Consider the following 9,354-nt stretch of genomic DNA (forward strand, 5'->3'; position numbering starts at 1 on the left):
TAGTAGAGATGGGTTTCATCATGTTGGCCAGGCTAGTCCTGAACTCCTGACTTCAAATGATACCCCCGCCTCTTCCTCCAAAAGTGCTGAGATTACAGGAGTGATCCACCGTGCCCAGCCAGCAGGCCCTAAATTCTGCTAGTCGTCCTTCCTGTGCTCCAGGCTGCTCTCCTATCCTTCAGCACTAGGGCCCTAGGTGGGATTCACAGAAGGGATTATATCCCTACTGAGTGTGTACCTGACGATTATATACCCTTTGTCAGGGTTTACCTGCCGAGCCAAACGCTCTCTTGTCCTCACACCTGCCAGGGAGGTGTGCTTCCTTTGGGGCCCAAGGCCCAGAATGCTTTGAACAGATGCAGCTTTACCTCTGTTTCACGCTCTGCTGGGTTCCTCTCTTAGATGTATTTTCATCCTGTGAGTTTTCTTTGGTGGAAGACAAGGTATTTTAAGCATTTTTGGAGCAGAGGAGTAATTTCCTGGTTGTGATCCAGGCTCTAAATTGCTTCCTATCCCCTGCCTTCCCTGCCCCAGTCCCTGCCTGCTTCCACACACCAGACCAGGCAGACGCCTTCCTAGCTTGGCTCTTCCTGTGTAACACATCCCCCCAGTGTGGGTGCGGATGTGGGGTGGGGAAGGATTACGCCTCTTGTGTCCTCTGTCATAGGCAATATAAACACCTCAAAGACATCATCCCTTCCAGAACTCTGCACACATGTGATACATCTAATGCATAAGTACATGACTACATGAGGGTTCTCATCATATCCCCTTTTGTGCGTGAGTATAAAACAGACAAACTAAACCCCTCTATTTCCATGAGCTCATACACAATTAGAGTAAGAACTCTGGCTCCCAAATGAGAGCTAACAGCCCCTAACAGCCTTTGACTAGGAAGTGAGCTTTCAAAACAGATCATGCCAAGAGCTGTGTTGTTACCCACTGACAGTTTAGGGACAAGGTCTGGGTGCCTACAGAGCCTAGGTGTCGAGGATGAAGGAAGCCTCTGCTGGGGAGATGAGCCTGAGACAGCTACAGAAGTAAGATGGCATATGTGGCCAGGACAGGCCCCAAAGGGGCCCAGCTCACCTGCCTGAGCACATCCAGGCATCCTCTTTGCAGAAGGCTACTCTGAATCTCCCTCCAACACCCTGTGACACCCATTTCTTGCAAGTCATCTGTTGCTCAGAGGCAACGCTAGACAGTGATTGGGCCATAATTATAAAGACAGGTAGATGCGTGACATTTCCCAGGGCTAGGCTGGGTGCAGGGAGGCAGGACAGTAGGAGGCTGCCTAGGGAAAACATTTTTCAGATCTGGAGCTCTTGGTATACACCACTGAAGGGCTGCCTCTATGACTGACAGAGCTGATAATTCACTTGTGCCCCGTCTGATCTGGGACTTAGACCTTCTCAGCACTTCCTGCCAACCCGACTAATGGCCAGAGGGGCTGCCTAAGAGAGGGGCATTGCCCAATCTGCAGGAAACAGTAATTACAAATCAATGTCTGTGGGGCCTAACTGGGGTCGAGCCTGCAGAAGCTGGGTTTGTGACCAGTCGAGGGATCCTGCCAGCCTAGGGTGCTGACGTGGGGCAGGGATGAACACCAATCTGGCCAGGCAAGCGTCACCAAGCCAGATCCTGCACTGAGCCTGAGCCCGAGACCGAGCCCGAGACCGCGGGTTGCGCTCCGACTAGCGCTGGTGGAACACGGGTGCCACCTAGTGGCCATATCTGCATGACTCGCGCCCAGAGAACCGCCTGGGCGGCGGGGATCACGATAGCCACCACATGACAATAATGACGTCAACACTACATCAACACCACGCATCTTTCCAGCCATCCTGCCCTCTGCCCTAAGCCTTTGTTCAGGCTGATCCCTCTGTCATTATAATCGCATTAATTACAATAGTAAGAGTAGCATCTCCATCAAAAAGAACAAGACTCTCCACCATGTATTGGGCACTTACTTTGTTCTATACACTAAGCTAGGCACATGGGATTAGAAACTACCAAGCTAAGGTCCCTTCCTTCATGGGACCCATATGCTAAGATATTCGCAATTAACCAAAATATAAGACATCGTGGCAAAATAGATTCAACAACCTGCAGGGGCACAGATGAGGTGACAAGTCATTGAATATGAGAAGCTGGTTTTTAGGTGTCATCAAGGATGCAAAGGATGGATAAGATTTCAGCAGGTGACAAAACGGAAAACATTCCAAGCAAAGGAATGGGACAGTGAAAACAACGGGTCCAGGAAACAGCAAGTATAGCTGCCGAATATTGTGTATGTGTGTTGCGGGGGGGGCGGGTAGAGGGGGGTACCAGGACCCAGAACTGGTTGGAATGTGAAGTTATGATAACTTGTGATATAAGCCAGTTTCTGGGTTTCAACTTTTCTTCTGAGGCCTAAGATAAGCCACTGGAAAGTTTGAAGCAAGAATATCAGTTGTTTCTTAAAGATCTATTTAAGAGGCGAATGTGCAGAGATTGGTTAGGAAAAAAGGCTACAGCATTTGTTACAACATAATTCACTCAACATCCAACAGATAATGACAAGCCTGTTATGAGCCAGACGCTGTTCATACAAAAGTCTCTTCTCTCGTGAAACCCACATTCTGGAGTCTGATGAGAGAGTGGGTAGGAGGGATAGAGAGGAAACAGATGCAAGATAGTGCAGAAGTTGAATGTCCAGGACTCTGATGGCCAAAGAGGAAGAAAGAGGAAGGAGTAAAAGATGTCACCTAAATGAGAGAGAGAGAGGTGAAGCCACCCGATGCTGGAACAGAAAGGTCAAGTCTGTGGGGAAAGGAAATGAGTCTGCTTTGGTAATCAGTAAATTCAACAAGCAACTCCAAAGCAAAAACTCTGAGTCCACAAAATCAACATTACATTACAACAACCCATCCCTCCCATCCCATGAAAATTCAGACTAGGTTTACTGCCATTACAGGTTAAAACTGTGCTGAATTACTTGTCAAATACAAATCTCTATAAACAGAAAAGGAGAGTTCTCTTGGAGAGAAAATGAACCTCTCAAGATCCAAAGAGGAATGATGACCTGTCTATTTAAAAGCCAATCATAATCCCCAAAGACACAATCCTGAATGCCGTAATCCCGAACGCTGAAATCTCGAAAGATAAAAATCTGGAAAATATAACTCTGACAAAAATAAATTGGTTAATTATTTAAAATATATTTATATTTTTTAAGGAGGTTTATTTGAAAAACATAAAAACATGATAGAACATTTCATAGGCCACCTTTTCACAATAAACTAGGTAATAACAAAGTCCACAATTGTGCAAGCATAAACATTCAGGTATACTAATGAGAGTCTCAGAAGTATAATGGTTATGACAGACAAATTATATTCATAAAGAAATCGCTCAAAAAGGGAAATGTACAAACACGTATCACCAAGCTTTATAACTGCAGTTGTCTGAAATACCATGACAGACAACCTAAGGCTTTTGACAAGTTTAATCCAAAACTGCGATGGGTCACCACTGCATATGCAGTCACCCACAGAGCTGAGATCTCAAGAAATTTTATCTTTCACAAATGCTCATGTACAAAAAGGCCATCACTTCACTTACTGAGGAAGTTTCAAAGTTTTTACATACATGCTTACACACAAAGTCAATGTTGTGATAATATACTTTCATGGAGTCAAATCTGCAAAAAAAAAAAAAAAAAAAGCACGAATTAGAACTCTGTAAAAGACTGTACACAATTTAAAACTCTGATATTAGAAGTGATGTGAAAATGAAACACATAGCATAGTGAATTGGCAATATTTGTGAAGAGGCAGAAGTTGTACATAATTCAATAACCTGGCAGGGGAGATTTGTATTTTTCATCTGCATTTTCACTTCTATGATCTTCGAAACATTAGCTACACTTGTATTTGTTGAGTGCATTTTGTAAGTATATACCATCCATTTGAAAGTCTGGTTACTGCTCGGCCATTGCAATTGAGCAATTTTCTGCTTCTGAAGTACCAATAATAATTCACTTTTAAAACTTATATCTTTCACCATTAAGTAGCCTCACACACTTTGTGTGAGTGAACAATCTCACAGATCTCTTCCATTGTGTCGGAAGGAATATAGTAAGAAGGAATGATATCTGGCTTCCCTAATACCACATCTGTATTAGTTAGGGTCCTCCAGAGAGACAGAATCAATAGGATATGTATACAGATAGGAGAGGGATTTACTAGAAAAATTGGTTCATGCAATTATAGTGGCTGAAAAGTCCCATGACAGGCCGTCTGCAAGCTGGAGACCCTAGGATGCTGGTAGCATGGCTCAGTTAAAATGTGAAGGCCTCAGAACCAGGGAAACTGATGGTGTAACTTACCCAGCGGTCTGCTGGTGTTAACTCATGGAGTCCCAAGGCTGGAGAACATGGAGTTCTGACGTCAAAGGCAGCAGAAGAAAAGTCTGTCTCAACTCCCAGAAAGAGACCAATTTGCCTTCTGTATTTGTTCTCTCCGGGTCCCCAGCCAATTGGATAACATAGACAAACACTGAGGACAGATCTTCCCCACCTAGTCCACTCAGACTCACACTCATCTCCCCTGGAACACACCCCACAGACACACCCCAAATAATGCTTTACCAGGGCTCTAGGCATTCCTTCATCCAGTCAAGTTGGCACCTAAGATTAAATCCACAAGTCTACCCCTTGTCAACTTGGCATCCACAAGCATGTCCTTAAGCCATCTTAATTTCCAAATAAAGACAATGACAAGGTAACAGTTTCACCTAACAGGGTGACTGTGATTTTCGGGATTTGAAAGCTTCAATATTTTAGACTTTAGAGATTTTGACCTTCAGGGATTTTGATCTTTTGAGATTTCAACATTCAGGATTATGGCATTTGGGATGGTGTCTCTCAGGATTATGATCCAAATAGTATGAATAACTGAGCTAGAGTCCCCTAGAAAAAAGTCTGTGATTCATCACTGTAGCAGGACCAGAATACCCTTTGCCAGCAGCCATTCATACCTCTTTGTCTGGCTAATTTCTGGTCCATGAAAGCTATTGTAAAGAGAGGACATGGGGATGTGAGGTAACTAGGTCAGATCACACAGTTCACAAGAAACAGGGCCAGCTGTTACCTGTGCGAACGTCACAAGCTCCTCGAGGGAAACGTCTGGATCTTCTCCTACCCTCACCCCAGGTAGGAGCTGCATGCTATACTCTTTGACTTGGCTTCAAATCTAGACATTTCTCCTTAGTGGTCAACCCTGCTTGAAACCTTCTTAGAAAAGGCTTCAGGCCCCTGCCTACTTGGTGACAGTTTAGGGAGATAAGATATCAAAAAGTTAGGAAAAGCAGACCTAAGAAAAATCAAGAGTCAGCACTCTGGTAGCACTACAGGGAAAAGGAGTACAATTGTTCTTCCTCTTTTGGAAGGATGAAAAAGAAAACATGGACTTCAGTGGTACTGTGCAGGCATGAGGTTAGCCATTAGGAGTTATTTCTGACTTTTAGAAGGTCAGACTCTCAAATGTGCTTATGTGTGGCACTGACACCACTCCCATGAGGAAAGTGCTGCTTCTCCAACTAGAAGGCAGTCTTCGCACAAAGAAGACTATTCAGGCACAGCTCGGGGCCCTCCTGGCCTGTAACTTCCAGGATAAATGACTTGAGTCTTAGTCAGAGGAGAATTTAATTTCTTATCTTTAGCAGTTCTGACTTCCCACTACTCTTATTCTTACTGCCATATTGAAGAGACTGTTCTATCAGTATAAAAGCATTTAAAACAATATTGAAAAATATTCTGAGTGAAATCCTTATAATAATAGTAATAATATATCCCCCAAATAGCCACCAGTGTGAGGAATAAATATGGCCATATTGTTTATATTTTTTCAGTTGATTACTCTTATAAACAGAAAGTCTAGTAAATACTTACTAAATGCCTGCTTATGTTCTAGAAATTCTCAGGTGTTGGGAATATGACAGTGAACAAAACAAAGATCTCCAGTCTCATGGAGTTTAATTTCTAGCAGGGGTCAAATAATAGACATAATAAATAAGTAAATAATTTAGCATACTAAAGGTATTAAGTTTGAAGAATAAAAAAACAATAAAGCAGCTGGGCGCAGTGGCTCGTGCCTGTAATCCCAGCACTTTGGGAGGCCGAGGTGGGCGGATCACAAGAAGTTCAAGACCAGCCTGGCCAAGATGGTGAAACTCCATCTCTACTAAAAAGACAAAAATTAGCCGGGTGTGGTGGCAAGTGCCTGTAATCCCAGCTACTCAGGAGGCTGAGGCAGGGGAATCACTTGAACCCGGGAGGCGGAGGTTGTAGTGAGCCGAGATCACGCCACTGCACTCCAGCCTGGGCGACACAGCAATACTCCATCTCAAAAACAAAGTAACAAACAAAAACAATAAAGCAGTTAAAGGGGTCTGAGATGGTAAAAAAGGCTTCACTGAGAATGTGACATTTAAGCAAAGCTTGAAGAGAGTGGCCTTGACCTTCACAAAGTCATAAAAGTCCTGGCTACACCTGTACTCCAGGACAACAGGTGTTCAGTGCCTTACATATACACAATTAAGATGGATCTCTCAAGTGGTGCTTAAAATTTTACTCCAAAATGACCTACTGTGTACACTTGCCAGAAAGTAGCAGCGGTTTCTCTCACAATAAATGTCAAATCTTCCCAGAATTTATATAAACGGGGTATAATCCAAATAACAGGTTAATAGGATATCGAAGCTAATGGTACATCTGTGGGTCTCAGATCATTTGGAGATGTCATCTTCGTGTTTATTATAAAGCTATGTGATGTTCCCAGGAGGCCGAGAGGCAACCAAAGAAAACTCAGTAAATTTTAACGTTTTCTATTTTTCTATACTTTGTGGAACCACATCCCTGGGTTCGGGCACATGGCTTTAAGAAATCTCATGTTATCCCAATGCAAAGCCTACACTCAGGATAACTGGGAACATCTTAGGCCTACAGTCCCCAGTAATCATAAGAATTACTCTTTTAAGATTGAAAAATATTCCTTGGTATCCAGTAGTGTCTGTAGACAGTGAGCATACAACAAATGTTTTCATAAATAGTAGAGGTTCTGCTTCAAGTAATGGTAGACTAGGCAACTCAGACTAACCCTCCAAATGAAGACAACCATCAAAAATGGACAAGATATACAAGAAACAACTTTTTGAAGGCATTAGAGAGGTAACAAGAAAATGAATTAATGATCCAGATTCCAGAAGAAAGTCAAGCCCAGAAAGGTGAGCCCAACATTTGGGGTTGCTTTAGCTGAGAGACTATGAGGCTGGACAAAGGTGTGACCATCACGTAACTCTGCAGTAGTGTCCACTGGGGAACAACCACTTTGGAAAAGTCTGACATCGAATGAACTTAAAGATTCAATACACCTTATGCCCTGGGGGCTCCACTCCTTGGTATATAACTCACAGAAAAGTTATGCAAGGCACCCAGGGCTGTTCATGAGAATGCTAACAATGGCATTTTTATAATAGCCCTAAACAGGACAATTGATGTCCATGGCATATTTAGAATACTGAACAAAATGAAAATAAACATATTATAGCGATACACAATAATATACACAATAATAAATACAAAGCTGAGTGAAAGAAGTCAGATACAAAGGAATATACTGTGGCCAGGTGCAGTGGCTCACATCTGCAATCCCAGCACTTTGGGAGGCCGAGGCAGGTGGATCACTTGATGTCAGGAGTTCAAGACTAGCCTGGCCAACATGGTGAAACCCTATCTCTACTAAAAATACAAAAATTAGCCAGGAGTGGTGGTGCACGCCTGTAGTCCCAGCTAATCAGGAGGCTGAGGCATGAGAATTGCTTGAACTCGAGAGACAGGGGTTGCAGTGAGCTGAGATCGCACCACTGCACTCCAGCCTGGGTAACAGATCAAGACTCTGTCTCAAAAATCAAACAAATAAAAAACAAAAACCCCCGACATACTGTGTATAATTCCATTTACATAAGGTTCAAGAACTTGTCAATGTAATAATCTCTAGTGCTTGGGAATGCCCATTAAGGTAGACATGATTATTATAAAAAGAACAGTGGCTATCTTTGGAGGAGGTAAGGATTGCAATTACAAGAGGGTACAAAACAGGCTTCTGAGGGTGCTGGCAACATCTACTTATTGATTTTGGTGTACAATATATGTATATTTCACAATAAAAGATTTTACAAACTATTAGCATGTTGCACATGTCACTGGCTCATTCTTTTCATTTCTGCAAAGTATTCTATTATATGGATATACAAAATTTGTTTATTCATTCACCTACCAAAAGACATTTAGGTTCTTTCAACTTTTTGGCTATTACAAATAAAGCTGCTGTGAACATTCATATATAAGCCTTTCATTTCTCTTGGGTAGCTATGGCTGTGATTGAAATACCTGAGTCATATGCTACTGTATGTTTAGCTTCTTCAGAGATGAACAAATTGTTTCCAATTAGGTTGCTCTAATTTACATTCCCGTTAGCAATATATCACAGTTCAAGCTTCTCCACATCCTTGCTAGCAGTTAGTATAGTTTTTGTAGTTAGTCATTTCAGTGAGTGTATAGTGGCACTGCATTCTGGTTCTAACTGACATTTAATCTGCAACTAGTTTTAATTTGCAATGATGTGGAGCACCTTTCAATGTGCTTATTTGCCATCCATGTATCTTTTTATGTAAAATGTGTTCAAATCTTTCACCCATTAAAAAAATCAGATTGTTTTTCGTATTATTCAGTTTTGAGCACATTGACTATATTATCCCACTGCCTTCTGGCCTTTATTGTTTCTGCTATGAAGTCAGCTGTTAATCTTGAAGGTTCCTTTGAAAGTGATAGATTTTCTCTTCTTTCAAATTATCTCTTTGTCTTGGATTTTTCCACATTTTTCCTATGTTTATCTATGGCTCTCTTTGTGTTTACCTAACTTGGAGATCACTGAGTTTCTTGGATGTGTAGATTATTGTCTGCTAATAAATCTGGGAAGTTTTCAGCCATTATTTCTTCCAGTATTTTTTCACCTCTTTCCCTCCCCTCCTCCTGATAATCACATTACATGTGTATCAGTGTACTTAGTGGTATCTCACCTTTCTCTGAGGTTCTGTTTACTTTTCTTCATTCTTTTTTCCTGTTCTTTGGAACGCATATTCTCTATTGACCAATCCTTAAGCTCAGAAATTCTTTCTTCTGCCAATTCAAATCTATTGTCGACGCCTTCTAATAAATTTTTAAATTTTAGTTATTGTACTTTAAACTCCAGAATTTCCATTAAAAATTCTCTTTATTGATATTATCTATTTGATGCAACATTATCACTATAC

Source organism: Colobus angolensis, unplaced genomic scaffold (genome assembly GCF_000951035.1).
Source record: "Colobus angolensis palliatus isolate OR3802 unplaced genomic scaffold, Cang.pa_1.0 Scaffold174, whole genome shotgun sequence".
NCBI lineage: Eukaryota > Metazoa > Chordata > Mammalia > Primates > Cercopithecidae > Colobus > Colobus angolensis.